Here is a 16830-nt window from a genome sequence, read left to right as displayed (position 1 = left end):
CATACATCTTCCTGTTTAGCATAAAAGAAAACAAATTACTTTGGGGCTTTCCTGCTTATTTGTTCTTACAGAAATAAAGTATATTTCGGGAGCTTTTGCAGTGTGCCTGGCTCCTAGAAATGCAACACGAAAGCAACTTGCAGGCTGTCTCCATAGGCCATCAATGCTTAACAAGGCTTGTTCCTGGGCAGCACTGAGCCGGCTGGTTAGGCGGAGAATGCTGAGCGAGAGAGAAATAACTGACTGATCTGGGTTACACAAAGTCTTACGGGGATTTATTGGTAGATTTTCTTTAAAAACGACAAGAGGAGGCAAATTTAGTGCTTGGATTGATAGCCCAGGAAGCTAAAAATCCTTGGAGGAGAGGACAAGCAGTGCCCAGGCCAAGCAAAGCCATTATTTCTCATGCTGTTTTATATCTGTGCCTCATTCTTCCACTTTTCCCATATGGTAGCATCTTCATGAAGTCAGAAAATCTGTGGCTCTGGCAGTTCAAGTTTGAAAATGTTGCTGATTTTGACAAAAGAGTCACAACAATTTCCAGAAGACCAGCAAATAGCCAGAGCTTTTAGGCACTGATGCTTTGAGGTAGTCATGAAAAGAACATAAAGTTCTTGAGTGTCCCAAATACAACCTAAATTCAACAGAGTTAGAATGCATGATAAATTTACCTGAGAGGAGGTTGTTAGGAGGTGGGGGTAAGCTTCTTTTCCCAGGTAACAGTGATAGAGCAGGAGTTCATGGCCTCAAGTTGCACCAGGGAATGCCCAGGTTGGATATTAGGAAAAAATTCTTCTCCAAAAGAGTGGTTATGCACTGGCACAGGCTGCCCAGGGAGGTGGTGGAGTCACTGTCCCTGGAGGTGTTCCAGAACCATGGAGATGTGGCACTGATGGATACGGTCAGTGGACATGGTGGAAGAAGATTCACACACTAAATGTTCTTAGAGGTCTTTTCTATCCTTAATGATTCTATGGTAGGCCTCCTGTGAGGTTATAAACTTCCCAGACTGCTGTCTTTAGGGACTGCTGACATGACCAGATCTACCAGCTCTGACTGGTAAATGATGAACATTTTAAAAAATATTTAGATTATGGCTTGATATATATTTTTGACTTTTTTTATTTGGCTGCTATTTTATCCTAAAATTCCTTCTTTTCATCTTTATGTGTTATTTCTTTTATTTTTTGAATAACTTTAGCATATTATTACATGCATGTGTGTGCGCTTGTACAAATATATAAGTCACATTTTTCTGTTGGGGCCCACTGTTACTTTTCAGTTTACAGATGATTCTTCTTTATAATTTATTGTATTTTTTTGCTGATAAAGTTTCTGAGATCACCACTGTATCAAATGAAACATTCTGTGGTTGGCTTCTCCTCAAAGGTGTTTTTTTAACCTAAATTTGGATCAAATTCTTCTCTCAGATGTGAAAGAAAAAGGGAACATAAATAGTGTTCTGTCATCTACATAAGCTAGATGTGGTGGTTTCTTGTTCTGTTGGTTTTAATTTTTATTAATCTATATTTATTTCCTGAATAGAATATAGGGACTTGGCTAACTACTTGGTTAAGCGTGGAGTATGAGATGGAAACTGAACCCCACTTTCCACAGAATCATAGAATCATTAATGCTTGAAAAGAACTCCAACATCATTGAGTCCAACCATCAATCCATCATGACTATGCCCTCAGTGCCACATCTCTGTGTTCTTGAACACCTCCATGGACAGTGATCCCACCACCTCCCTGGGCAGCCTGTGGTGATGCATTACCACCCTTCCAGGAAAGAAATTTTTCCTAACATTCAACCTGAACCTCCCCTGATGCAAATTAAGGTCATTACCTCTTGTACTATCACTGTTAGCTGGGAGAAAAGTCCGACCTCTGTCTCACCACAATCTCTGTTCAGATAAAGGGAGCAGAAAAGATGAATAACCTGTAAGTAGAATCTGACCTGAAAGAGTTTATCTGTCTTATATCCAAATACCTTGGTACTTAAGAAATGTATTATTTTGGGTCTGTATTTTTCAGTGGGATCTAGCCTTGGGCTGCATTACTGTGTTTTATGTGGATGTAGTGTGGTACAAAAGAAAATGTTCTCTACACCGTTTTAAGGAGTAGATCTCACCAAGCAGATACATTATTATGAAAGCCTCTTTAACTGGCCCAAATAATTCCTGCAAACATTTTGGCAAAAGATCAGCTTCAAGACGTGTCTAGTGAATGCAATATTACAAAATGCTCATTTAACATCAGGGCATACAAAGAGCTGTACTGGGCCAGGGCAGAAGTTAGCAGCATAGTACCTAATCTCTGTCACATGGAAACTTGGTGCAGAATGAGTGCACAGTGCAATTCCTTTGTATCGCATCCCAGCTCCCAGCAATCTGCTATTCTGGGACTACTTCAGCCAGAGGTGGTATCTCTATGCTTAATAGGCCTTGATGGATTTTTCTGCAGCTGTCTGCTCCTATTTCTGGCATGTATTTATGTAAAAGAACAGCAACAGAGGGAAGTCTTAGTGTCTCATTATATATTGGCCAGGAGAAATAGAAAATAGCCCTCCACCTCCAAAGTTAGAAGGTTTCCAGACTTTTCCATTTCCAGTTCCCATTATAATTCTAGTGTTTAACCATCCACTTTAGAGCACTCATATTCCTTGCCAAACAGCCGTACAAAGCTGCCAGGTTTCATTCTTCTGACTTTAGAAACACTTATGTTTTGTTGTGCCTCTTTATTGAAGGTAGTGTTACATGGGTGTTTCCTAATATCAGCTGTGTTCAGGAATCTCTGTTGTACAATCAAAGGATAATTTCCCCTTAAGAGTTACACCAGCCTTTTGAAAGGCTATAATATTTCCTGTTTCATCTGTCTGTAGCCTGTGGCTATCTACAGGGGGAGAAAAAGCAGCAGCTTCAGAGCCAGGTATATGCTGTTCTGTGGGCTGTTTGGCAGACAGTACTGGTTTCATGCTGTTGCCCATATGTAGAAGTGAGCAATGAAGCCCCGCTGATGCACTGGCGAATGACCTGGAACTGTCTCCTGAAGGATATTTCAATACAGGACACAGGTGAGCAGTATGAATGTTTACAATGAAGTGCAATGCAGTCCTCACAACTTGTGCCTTGGATAACTAAATAAATGTCTGTTTCTCTTGTACTGAGGCAAGTCATCTCTCTTATGGCCAGCAGCTCCCTCTGCTCAAAAAGGACCAGCAACCTTTTTTCTCTCAAATAGTCTAATTGAGCAACACAGATTAATTAAATTTAAGTGTGTAATAACCCAGTATGTTGCCTTTGGCACTAAAACCTCTTAAGAAATTCTTATCCCCATCTTCTTTCTTCTGTGGAGGCTGCTTGTATTCCACGTTATGCATAGTTACTGGAATAATGTAGATAATAAGGAAACAACACTTAGATAAAAAGGAAACAACACTTTTCAATAAGCATCATTTCGAACACTTGTTTAAATGGCATTCTTGCAAACGGTTGTGTTGGGCCAAATCAGTGAACAAAGAGTTCTGGATGTTGACATGACCAAGTGCCCAGGAGTACAAAATATTAAGCCAACCCTGCAGCTAAACACAGAGCATTGCAGAATGACAACTTTGGAGCAATTATTCTCAGTTTTGATTTAGCATGAATTTTTCTGATTTTGCATCAAGCCTGAACATTCTTTTTCTCTCAGTTGATCTGTTGGACTAATAAAAGACAAAATCTCTCCCCACACTTAGCTTCCTGCAAAGCATATTTTCACTTTATTTCAGCGTTTGCTGGTTTTATCGCAACTAGAAAAACCTGAAGGCAACACATCTGTGAGCTACTCACGTGGAGTTTTCAGAACCAGGGATTGGGAACCATTAGTACAGGATGAAGATTAATTTGTAGAAATCTAGGGCAAGGAAATTTCAGAAGAATACTATCCTTAGTTCCTGGTGCTAAAAGTGGCTAATTTGAGATAAGCTTGAATCTCGTTTTATAGCAATAAATGCTATGTATTATCAACCTCAATTGGAAGCATCTCAGATGGAGGAGTGAAACCCTGAGGCCCTGTAAGCAACCAAAGACTTTTGAAGATCTTGACTTTACTTTGGATCATTCGTCATGATAACAGAGTTGTCCTTTCTGTAGTACTCTATACCACAGATGCATCTTTTCCCTATTTCTATTTGCCTTCAGGGAAAAGACTGTCTTTTATCTAAGTTTGCATGGTAGGCACCAATAATGCTGCTGAGAGTCTCTAGACACAACTGGAATGTACATAAATAAAATCAGAACGACTCTGAACTACAGATTTACAAAAGAAAACCATTTCAGGAATGAGATAAGCTGTGGAAATAGGACAGCTATCTCATCCAGCTGGAAATTTTTTGAATCATTTCTTATAGCATAAATTAGTGCATTGCCAAGGTCTTCTTTGGAGTGATATATTATACTGTTTTTTCTACTTTTGTACTATTTTTTCTCCCTTAGAATTCGTCCAGAGTTATAGAAATCAAAGTTGAAAGAGTGACTTAAAAACAACAACAAAATATTATTTGCAGTGCATGCCACCTAATTTGTAGATGTCCTTATATTGACTTGGGCATCTCTTGCTTATCAGCTTTGGAGAAGGAGTCTCTGTCCGTTCCTCCACTGATGACAGTCATGCTTAGGGGAGATTTCCCTATTAAAATATGTGTAATCACACCACACTCATGCCTGGATGTATTTTGTTGGATGTTAGCAAAGTCCCAGTTGTCAGCCAGTTGTGTCACATAATGAGCACTAGGTTCATCATTTTCTTTTGCCCACCCTTCTGCCTGCCTTTGTTTGCCTCTTACCTCTTGATTTATAATTCATTAGTTGGCAGGGTTCCTCACTACAAGGGATCTTCTGGTTTTGCAGATCTGGAAAGTGAGATTCGGGTGCCTAAACTTGAGTATCTTCTGCCTTTGGAGATGCCCAGCAATATCTATTAAATATTAATGACATCAACTGTGGGATTGAGAGCATCCTCAGCAAGTTTGCTGACAACACCAAGCTGTGTGGTGCAGTCAGAACAATGGAAGAAGGGATTTCATCTATAGGGTCCTGGGCAGGCTTGAGAGGTCAGTCTGTGGAAACCTTATGAAGTTGAACAAGGCCAAGAGCAATGTGCTCTACTTGTGACAGGGCAATTCCAAGAACATAGGTTCATAGGTTCATAGGATCATAGGTGCGTTACGTTGGAAAGGACCTCCTCCTATCACCATCCCTACCCACTAAACTACTAAATCAAATCCCTTAGCACCTCATCTAAACACTTCTTGAACAGCAAATACAGTCTGTGCTGAGAATGGATTAGAGTAGCCCTGAGGAAAAGGATTTGAGGTATTCCTCGATGAGATGCTCAACAGGAGCCAGTAGTGTGTGCTTACAGCCCAGAAAGCCAACTGTGTCCTGGGCTGGATCAAAAGAGGGATGGCCAACAGGGTGAGGGAGGTGTTTGTCCCCCTCTGCTCTCATGGGACCTCATCTGCAGTTCTTCATTCATCTTCAGGGTCCTCACCACAGAGGAAAGATGTGGAGCTGCTGGAGTGGGTCCAAAGGAGGCCACAAAGATGCTCAGAGGCTGAGGCACCTCTGCTCTGAAGACAGACTGAGGTCTGAGGTTGCTCAGCCTGGAGAACTGAAGGCTCTAGTAGTCTTCTGTAACCTAAAGAGGCTGACAGAAACACTGAAGAGGGACTCATAGGGACTGTAGTGACAGGACAAGAGGTAATAGTTTTAGACTAAAACTAAGGCTAGGTTTAGTTTGCATACTAGGAAAAAATTCTGTTTTATGATGGTGGTAAAGCACTAAAAACAGATGCCACAGAGATCTTCTGTATGTCCCATTCCTTGAGGTGTTCCAGACCAAGTTGGAAGGGGCTTTGAGCAACCTGGTTGGAAGGGGCTTTGGACAACCTGGAGGTGTCCTATCTCACTGTAGAGGGTTGGTCCTTAAAAGTCCTTCCAACTCAAGCCATTCTGCAATTCTATGATTCTATGATCTGAACTTTGCAGCTTGGAAAGCCATGATACAGGATCTGTAGGAGATTCACCACTCTCTGGAGTGGCAGATAAAAATCAAGCCAGATAATACTCAAGTAAATAAAAACCACTCGAATGGTGTTAGCTCCTTGGATAAGATCATCAAGAGCATTAACAATATGAGTAATAAATGATTATCATATAATGGAAATATTGGGAATATTGGTGTTTATAATTATCATATGTTGCATTTCTGCACTTTTTTTTTTTTTTTTGGTCATTTCCATCATATGAATTACAACAATTATTCCTTTTGTCACATAAATCTGCACTATCTGAAGCAGTGATTTTTGTTTACGGTAGTGTCTACCGTTCAATAGGCGATTCCAGATACTGAGACTTTCCCGGGGGCATGAGCTGTCAAAGAAAGTGTCCTTTCCTTCTTCATTTGAATAAATAGCTCTGATTTTTGACCAAATGGTTTATTCTGTGTGGGGTCTGACATAAGAACAGAGCACTATTTGGTTCTTTGTAAGGAGATGAAAATCCCAGAGGCAAACATCTCTGAGCACTGTGGGGAATTGCAGGTGGGATCTGTATGCTGAACAGAGACAGTCATCTCCCCAGCAATTCATACATGGACAAAGGACCACCAGTATCAAAGCCCTCAGGCTCACAAGTGGATGGTTTATGGGGTTAAAAAAAACCCTCTTTTTTGTTGTTGTTTTTGTTGTGTATGTGGGCTTTCAAAAAGACACTTGAGAGTAAATGGGAAAGGTGAAGGCACTGCAGATGAATGCAAAGTGGAGCCTACTCTACAAAGTGGCTGCATAACAGAAGGCACAGTTTTCAGCTCTCCTAGTTCAGTGGCTGCTGGGTGAATTGATTCAATTTTCAGTGGAAAATGATGCAATTGTTTTACCAGTTCCACAAAGATAAATGTCTGTATTTCATCAGAGCAAACACATAAATGAGCAGCAGCTCCATAATCTATCCTTTCTGATGGCACTGGAACTGAGCACATTTGGCTCTGAAGTTATTGGCTTAAGCTAAACTAGTAAGTTTCTCATTTGAACAGAAACAACTTTTAACAAGGAGATTTTAATAAATCAATGGAAAGATTCACGTTCTTCTCCCTGCTCTCTTTTCATTCTAAATCCAATACATATTTTGACTCCATTTTGCTTTCTGGAGCATTTCTTTAAACTAAGGGTGAGCATCTACAATGCTTCCTTGGAGACAAAAACGTGCTTTGTCAGAAACACACTTCCAGATGTTGCTATTCCTCCAATTCACAGCTTGGTATGCACTCTCCATATCAGATGTAGCTTTGGGGGCTCTTTTCTCTTAATACTTCTTGTTAAACATCGGACAGAGAGTCGAGAGCCATCAGTCCAAAGAGTTTTAAGAAGTGGATGTTGAATGTTTAAACACATGACGAAAAAGGGGTTGGACATTGCTTAATATTTTTCATGCACCGATGCTCAGCAAGGATTAGGTCTGAAATGAGAACATACTATCTTTCTTTGAACGGTGAGAAAATGCTCAACTGGATGAGTTCCAATATTGTTGGCATGGCCCAAGGTGCCACACAAACAGCCCCAAGGAAATCAGAGTTTGCAGGGGAAATTTTGAGCAAACTCTTCCCTCTAGAAATGAGTACCTTGAGGCAGATTGCTTACAAGACTGCAGAGCAGCAGAGAAAAAAAGAGGGGCAAGATGAATCTTCCCTCAAGAAAAGAGAGCCAGGTAATGCTTTTAGAGGCCTGCATCCCTATTACTCCCCCACAGAAGCCTGCTCACTTTCTGCCATTCTCAGCATATCTTCTTCGTAACATGTATGCTTATTGAATGACAACAGATTTTATCAAACGAGGTTTGCATGAGAAATGGAGGCTGTATTTTATTTCTCTCACCGCTGCCACTTTCATTAAAGCCTTCAGACAATCACAGCATCTTTGGCTGAGTAGGCAGCTGTCTTACTTCTCTGACATGCCATGTCTTTTGCAGAAGAGGACTGGAGTTAAAATAAGAGCAAACCTCCCCATTAGGGCTGTGCACATAGCAATTAGGGGACCATAAATAGATCAGTGTGCTCTGAGACCTAGATTGCCAAACTGTTCTGCACAAGTTACTGGTATTTTGTGAAGTGTTTGGTAACTGTTTCACATAGTTGTGAAAGTTGCAAGATTGCTTGTTTACAATGGCTGTAGTATATTAAAAGACAGAACACATCACAGAATCATAAATTGTTTGAGCTGGAAGGGATCCTTAATGGTCATCTGGTCCAGCTCCCCTGCAGTGTACAGGGATGCCCACAGCTCCATCAGGTGCTCAGGGCCCCATCAAGCCTGACCTTGAATGTCTCCAGGGAGTGGGCATCCACCACCTCTCTGTACATCAGTTGCCAGTGCATCAGTACTGTTATATAATTCACTGTAGTAGAATTTCTCCATCCGACAATACAGTTTGCCCAGGACTCAATTTTATTGTGATAGCAAAGTAAGAAAGTTACAGAAGAGTCTTATAAAACTTCCTTACTAAGATGTGCAAGTGCTACCTCTGAGAAGACACTGTGGGCAACGCTATGAGATCTGCACAAACACAAATTCACATATGTAAAAATCCATGCACATGCCAGATGTCTGTTTTGTTACTAGTCTTGGCAGAAAAGCCAAGGACTTTGTGATAGATGTCTCTTCCCTGGAGCTATTTTGAAGTGTTGGCCTTCTCTTGGTTTCAGAATCAATCCTACATCAGCACTTTAATAAAAAAACACTGATGTTTTGGTGTGAAACTCATAGCAAAATTTTCAAAGGAATAAAAAAACAGTGGAAATTTGTGGTCCGCATGTGCTTGTGTATACAAATCCATATTTGCTGGCTTAATGGAAATAAAGAAATATAGAACCATAAAATATCCTATAAGCATCACTGAGTTCAACTGCTGGCTCCACACAGGACCACCCGAAAATGAGACTATATGTCTGAGAGCACTGTCCAGACATTCTTGAACTTCAGCAAGCTCAGTGCCATGACCATGCCCTGAGGGGGGCTGTTTCAGTGCCCAAACATCAGTGAAAAACCTTTTCCTGATACCCAACCTGAGTTGGACAAAAATCAAGTTTAATTAAAAACCTGGTCCCAAGTAGGTTTGCTGCTTTGGGATAAAATTAAATATAAGCAAAAACAAAACAAAACAAAAAGTAAAAAATACGTCTAATAAGTTATCTGATAAACTGTGTAAGCAACTTTGAAGGCATGTCTTGCTGAGGATTTAAATGTAGGGGTGTAGCCATGTGAGGAAAGCTCAAGCCAGCAGCACCTGCCTGCTCAGCCATCCTGTAGACAAGTAGTGACTGTCCTTCCCCACACCTTTCCCACTCCTGTCTTTTGATTTCTCATTCATCTAGGAGGAAGCCTGAGCTGTCATTTCCTATCCTGTTAGATGCCTTCCCACCCAGCATGGCCTGTGGGCAGTGCTGTGTCTTGGACGCCAAGAACTAAAAACACCCTAGGAGAAAAGTGTAAAGTGAAATCAGGGGAGCAGAGAGGATGGCATGAAGGGGAAACTTGGTTCAGCAGTTAAGGTTAATTATTAAAGTCATCACAGGAGATCTCTGAGCCCTAGGAGTTACTTGTTAAATGAATACAGAATATTTGCTTCTTCTATAAGACGAGACTGAGGCCTTTTCACTCTGGAGATCTGAAAGAAGCATGCCTTGACCTTAACTGACAGCATCTGCTTCTGTTTTGACTGTATTGATGAATAAGACAACAGCAGCGTGGTGGTATGTAGAGCCCCAGGGAATATTTATAAGGCACATTAGTATGGCAACACAAACTAAAACAGCTATTGACAAGCATGAAGTTCAGAAGCTGTGATTTTGCCCCTGGTCATGGCTGCTCCCCCTGCCTTGAAAACCCTTGTCAAGACTGATCTTGGCGACACAAGGAGGCAAGAACAAAGTGCCAAATCCATGAAATGAACCCCGCGATATGGGGAAGGACGGAAAAGGGCTTTGGTAATTTTAATGCTAATTCATTGGGAACGTACGCAGCAGGGAAGAGATGTTTTCTGTAAAGATCCCTTCTCATGGGACAGTTTAGGAAGAAGGCCTGGATTTTTGGCTATCCATCACACGTGGGAAATTCCTGCAGAATGTAATAGGGCATTGCTTGTTTTCTGTGTTTAACTCCTGCAGTTTTTAATAAGTGCTTGGCTGGCATACACTACAGTTGTAATTCTTGTGTGGAATTCTATTGGATTCTTTAAAAAGTTTCATAGTATGGATTTCTTTATTAAAATACTAGTTAGCATAATTTCTATGGAAACCTAATTATACATTGGTAGATTTTCAATAGGAGATGATTAGACCTTTAATCAAAACAAAAGCAGTATCATTGGTCCTTTTATTTAGGATTCTTTCAACAGATTTACTATATCCTACTTAAAAATGATCCAGGGCAGAAAACTCAAGCAAACAAGTGAATTAGGTTTTGTTTCTAGATTTGAATGTCACCATTCTTTTCTTAAAGAGAGGTCAACACTCAATTTTTTCCATTCCTCGGTTTCCTTGTCTGTAAAATAAAGATAACACTTAACCTCAGCACAGTGATAATGCTTAACCTCAGTGGTGTTTAATTATTTCTCCAGTGCTCCAGATAAAATTTTATTTTGCTGAAGCAGAAACTTGTGATTGTGAAACTCCACAGTATATTATAGCAGATCATTTTTTGTGACTCACAGACTCTGCAAGTTAGCAAGTGAGCACATATGCCCCAAAAGAGTCCATCTACACTGCAGTATGGAGAGCGCCAATAGTTTTGGCAGGCACAACTCACTTTTAATTGTTTAAGATAATCCCCTGATGACTCTTCGTCCATTTTCTCTGGTATTTTTTTTTTTTAAAGAAAAAACATCCTTCAATACAGAAAACAAGCTTGAGGGGAAGGCATGTAGATTTTTACTTTCACAAGTTCCTTGACCCTGGCTAGATCACTCAATATTTCCATTTTCTTCCTATATGAAATGCTTCATCATGGTCTTTTAGGCACGCTGATGCAGTTTACATATTACAAAAATATGATATCCAAAGCAAATGAAACCAGCACTGTCCTTCACCTTACATTTGGAGTTTCACTCATATTTTTTGAGTTCCCAGATTTAAGGCACCAAATGCCTTTTTGAATGAAGCGACGTGACTACTGCCTGAGCACAGAGATTGTTGTGACTGTTAGTAGCATGTTCTTTCATTAATATACTGAAAAGTAAATTGAAATTCATTGTTCTGGATGATTTTGTCATTTTGTGATCTCACTCCTTTATTTTTACCTTTCTTCCTTCTATGCTTATTTAATCTCTTTCTCCATCTAGACAGTATATATTTTTTCCAAAATACTGTTACACTCTGTTGCACTCAGCAAAGGAAGTTTGACTCTAGATTTGTCTTCATAGTAGCTACCATAAGAACAGAGACTAAAAAATAAAAAAGAAAAAGAAAATTATTATTTGAAGAAGTTTGACAGAATGAGATGAGTTTTAAAGCTTTTATCAGAATAACATTGCTAACAGTGCAAGTAGAAAAGTAGGATAGAGAAATAAACTATATTTACCAAATTATAGGTATTACAGGCATTCTAGGAAAGAAACAGTTTAATAAAAAGTACAGATCTCTCACTATACTTGCATTTCTCGTGTACGAGCTATAGCTGCTTGATATAAGACAATTTTTCTAAGAATTTCTCCATTTTCTCTAGAAGGACACTATTGCATACTGCTGTCTATTACTAAGTGCACACCCTCTCTTCGCAAATGCTTCATTAATCCTGTAAAAAATAACAGGCAGCCTGGTCTCTCCACTTCTCTGCAATTCAGTTTGGGAGGAGTCATATCTGGTTTTACTCCATATTTGAATACTGCCTGTGACTTGCTTATGTTCATGTCCTTTTTGAATCAAATTCCTATTGTCTTCAGTAGAAAGTGATAAGGTCACAAGTGAGGAAGGATTAACATAGGATTTGCCAGAGATTTGTAATAGATCAGTCCATGTTGGTTAGTGGTTTCGAAAGGTTTACGTTAGTAAGAGTGAAGGAGGATGGTGGAGAGTGACATTGATAACATGGGCAGCATGCTGTCTGAACAGATCAACAGTAGTAGACTGTGTAATCTCATTTGCTGCATTAGCTAGCATAAAGTTGCTGAGAGATACCACTGAGAAGAGGAACAAGAGAAAATAAAATAAAATAAAACAGAAGATACTACAAATTGATTCCATCGAAGCTATGGCAATACTTGGGTGCACCATCCCACAGAGGAGCACATCCCTGGGTCGTACAAACACATGCAAACACATTGTCCCCAGAACAGTTCTCAGTCTGTGATAAGTTTAGAAATGAAAAGGATCAGATGTAAAAAGATTCCCTCAAAGTCTAGCAAGTACTGAGTGTAGACAGAAAACATCTGCCTCATAGACTTTACCAAGCCAAAGGTATATTTTGGTACATAGTGATGCTTTGTTAAGAAAGCAGGAAGAGTGCACTATTTTCATCTACTTTGTCACAGGGACTACAGGATTTCCATGAGATAATTCCTTTCTGAACTGCAACCTGTTTTGTGTTTTTGTGTTGAATCAGTCATCTAACACTGCTTCAGAAATGGTCATTGCTGCTTACTACACTGGAACTTTTAGCAAAACCTTCAATATTCTTATGAGTCTATGAGTTTAAATAATTCCAGTCTGGATTTATCTCCCACTTTCAGCCATTATATTCTCCTGTCTTTTCTATTGAAAATTTCTCAGCTAGCAGATATATTTTACTCCACAACATGGGCATTTATTTGTGATACAAATTAACCATATAATGAAGGAACAGACCTTTGAAGTTGGTATGGAAACAGGAACTGCTTGTTGAGTTTCTTCACTGTTCAGTTTTAACTTTGATATTGGAAGGATTTTGCTGATTTAAGTTGATCTGAGAAATATGCCAAAGAATAGAGTCTTCTTTAGCCTGTTGTGTGCATATTATTCAGTGACTCAGATGGCCATACCTACTCCTCCCTGAAAGCGTCAATGGTTTTGAAGGTCCAGATTCTTCCAAAATAACTTGTAATTGAGTTTCCAAATCTAATGTTCTCTTTGTCTGTGTCTTCCAGTATCTCTAGCTAAAAAAACCATGTATTTTACTATGTGCAAGTTTGGGCCCAAATTTCTACAGGTTGGGTCAAGAGCATAGCACTCAAAATGTGGTTGTGGCAGATTTGGAGGGAGCAGTTTCTTTAACAATGGTCAAAACATGAAACTTATTTTAACTTCCTCTCTCAACTTCTTTCAGTTGAGTTAATTTTTGTCAAAGTACCTCCAGTTTACTAAACTGCCTTGGGAATCTTTGATACAAATATGCCAAACACAATCAGTCCCTCCTTTCTCAGTTTGCTAGATAGTGAAAGCTTGTGGACTCTGCCCAAATGAAAGTAAATAGATTGATTTAGTGCATTTGGACACCTAGAAGAAATTGCTCTTCCTAGAGGTGGTTTACATTTGCATTTGTTTTTCTCCTCAGAGCTATGAAACATGTTCGACAGACTTTATATGAACCCCTAAGAAATTGTTAGGTTTGGCTATTATGGTGCTTAATCCTTCCCACATCAGGACTCTATGTATTCCTTACTAGAGGGTATGTGTTCAAGTTTTTTTATTCTGTGAGGATAATGCAAGCTGACAAGTACGTGGGGAGATGATAAATCTAGACTTGAGGTCTTTTTCATGGTAGGTGAAGAATGAACTAGAACTGTTTTTGTGGATGGATTAAATCTCAGTGGTAATTTTTTAAGCATCACGCAGAGTTTTAGTCATGTGGTTGCCATGAAAAACAGTATAAAAGAGTCACGTGCCTAATAACTCCCACAGAGCAGTTCTTCAGAAATATACCTGTGGTGCAGTGCTTTACAGATATGGGTTTACGTTAACTGAAAAGGTCTAGGGTCTGCATTTCCTATAATTGCATCAAATTTCAGGGCTTAAGAGGAATTCAGAGCATCCAAAAGCACACAAGTGAGGTCTGAGGGTAAATACTAACAAAAAAGTTATTATCAAAGTTTAGTTCTCTGATATGCTTGGAATCAGCTTTTTGTGGGCTTGATCCTTGCAGGAAAGCAGCTGTGAAGCTTCGGTATGTCACTTATTGATTACAGCAAACTCTTTCCTGGAATATTGTCTTTTTTTATATATTCTGCCCTCTCAAAAAAAAACCTGCTGCAAAAATGTCTTTACTCTTTCACGTCGGTGAAACACTTCCCTCCTGTTCTCCGTTCACCTTTTATCTCCTCTCACAGCCCCCTTTACATCACCTAAAGTTCAGACCTCTTGTGGTGTTCAATGCCCCTGCCCACCTCCTTCACATATCTCTACTATCTGTCGCTCACCAACCTCTCCCCAAAGGCCCACTTCTCTCATTGGGTCCATGGGGAATGGATTGGGATCATTCACAGAGATGGCAAATACGAGCTGCTGGTATTTCTTGGAGTTGAAATGTCTGACGTGCAGAGATGTAGTGTAGATAAACTGCCTGCTTTTGTGATTGTGACCTTCTTCACAAAGCTCTCTTGTGTTATCTGCTTGAAGGTTGTGTGTTTTTATTTTTCATAAGCAAAAAGCACAGCTACGTGTCTGCTGAAGATTGTTTCTTAAACTGAGCTACAGGATTCTTTACATTTTTCTATCCTGGGAGAAAAATTTTCTTCACCCTACCAGAATGTCTTTCTGTTAAAAGCTGGAGCATTTCAATGTTGAGCCGTAGCTGTTTTTTTCTAGTTGTCTCACCAAATGAACAACTTTATTTATACATATGTGCATATTTTATTAGCTTCAAAAGCCATTGATTTTTTCTCTTACGTTTTGTTTCTATGTACCATATCCCTTAGACCACACTGTGCTTGCAGTTTTCACTTCCCAGGTAGAGCTCCCATTGATCTCGATGAGAGTTTGGTGTGGGATTCCAGTGCAGGAGGCACAGGGGGAGAGATAAGAGGACGCCTGATAAGAGTTCACACATCTGATAAGAGTTCTGTAGTGTAGACAGGAGAGCTGCATTTTCACCTTAATTATCAGTCACCTTCTTTTGTAGTTCAATGCAGGGCGTTCCATTTTAACAAAACATCAACTCATGCACCAAGGAACTGCCTGAAGTCCCACAGAAAATGGTACTGATACCATCTTTAAAATATGCACCTCCATTCCTTGTGAATTTTAAATAAAGCACTGTGCACCCTGAGCAGACTCGGCAAGCAAGGGAGCATTGAAAACCCAATGATCAAACACAGTCTCCAGTGATAATCTCCAGCAAACTCGTTCAGTACTCAGCAACAAATCAAGAAGAGCCTTCGGAAAGGATTTACTTTTTTAGTACGTGCCTTAAAAAATAGATTCAAGTATTTCAGTTTGTGTGACAGAAACATGGAGGATTTTTGGAAAGGCAACGGTGATAACAATAGGCTTATTAATACTGAAAATCGAGCTATATAATTATAATAAAACCGTTGAGTCTCATTTCTTTTATATAGATGGCAGTATGCAAATAGGGAGCCAAACACCTTGATAACTGCAGAAGCTATGAAATCCTTATTTGAAGAATTTCAATCTGGCTTTCCTATAGTGTTCAGTACTGAAAGTTAGAAAAGAAACTCCCTCCTCCTCCCCTTTTCTTTCTCAATATAACAATGCATTTAAAACTGCTCCAAAATTGCAAAGCTATTTCACAGTTTCATAGAGAGGAAATGGCTTGAGGGAACTATTTGCTTTTTTATGCCTAGAACATCAAAATAAAATACCAAACGGGAAAATGAATTCTGTTGTATGAGGAGTGAGTGCAGTACAGAAAAGGCTTTGAGGCAGAGGGTGAGTTGGTAGGGGTGACTGAGGTCTTCGTAGAGGCTAGTAAGGTTTGCTTAGATACTTCAAGGTTGCCCAAGCATTGAAGGAGGGCTTGACCATGGCTCTCAGCCCTCAGTTCTTCTAGGAACATGCACTCTTCTGTTCTCATTACAAGAAAGCAGGGTATATGGGTTATTAGAGATCATAGCTGCATGGAACTCAGGAAGTTTAGATGGTTAGTCTGTCTGCTATTTAAAAATAGAGCATGCTACATAAGCATATTCACTTCCTTTTGTCTTTCTTACCCCTCCCAGAGAAGTACTGGAGTCACCAACCCCGCAGGTGTTCAAGAAACGTGGAGGTTAGATATTTAGGGAGATATATTAGAGGAAAATATTTGTGGTAGGTGAATGGTTGGACTAGAAGAACTTAGAGGTCATTTCCAACATAAATGATTCTATGATTCATGTTTCTCTTGAGTGATGAGCTCTTGTTATAGCAATAAGCAATCACAGAAAACTAGAATTCTCTGAGAACTTCAAGAGGCTCATTGCTTCACAAAAAATGATAGTCAGTAGGATTTTATACTAAAGACTTCTTTGAAGGTGAGGATACTTTTAGATTTCTCAAGAATAGGAGCTTCCTCAGGAAAGGGAACATTACATTCAAATGGAAATTAATTTTATGATTAATGAAAAGTTTGATGAAGCATTCATTGGTGACCTGTTAATTTTGCATTACTCAGTGGGAAGGCTCAGGGCTTGGCTGTATCTTTGACCTTTACTTCTGCGTACTGACGAGGTTCAGGTTTTAACTAGAATCTAGGCTGTTCTCATGCTCTCTGCTTAGCCAGAGGCTTCAGAGTAATTTGAATGCCAGTCTTTGCAGAATGCAGGGCACTTACTCTAATGATCTGATTTTGAGTCTCAACCTGTAGAGCGACCTTGGGCAAAGTACTTTT

This window comes from Cyrtonyx montezumae, unplaced genomic scaffold (assembly GCF_038088225.1).
Source record: "Cyrtonyx montezumae isolate F1298 unplaced genomic scaffold, pur_monq_1.0 scaffold_12, whole genome shotgun sequence".
Taxonomy (NCBI): Eukaryota; Metazoa; Chordata; class Aves; order Galliformes; family Odontophoridae; genus Cyrtonyx; species Cyrtonyx montezumae.
The sequence above is the reverse complement of the archived record's forward strand: the minus strand, read 5'-3'. Positions refer to the sequence as shown.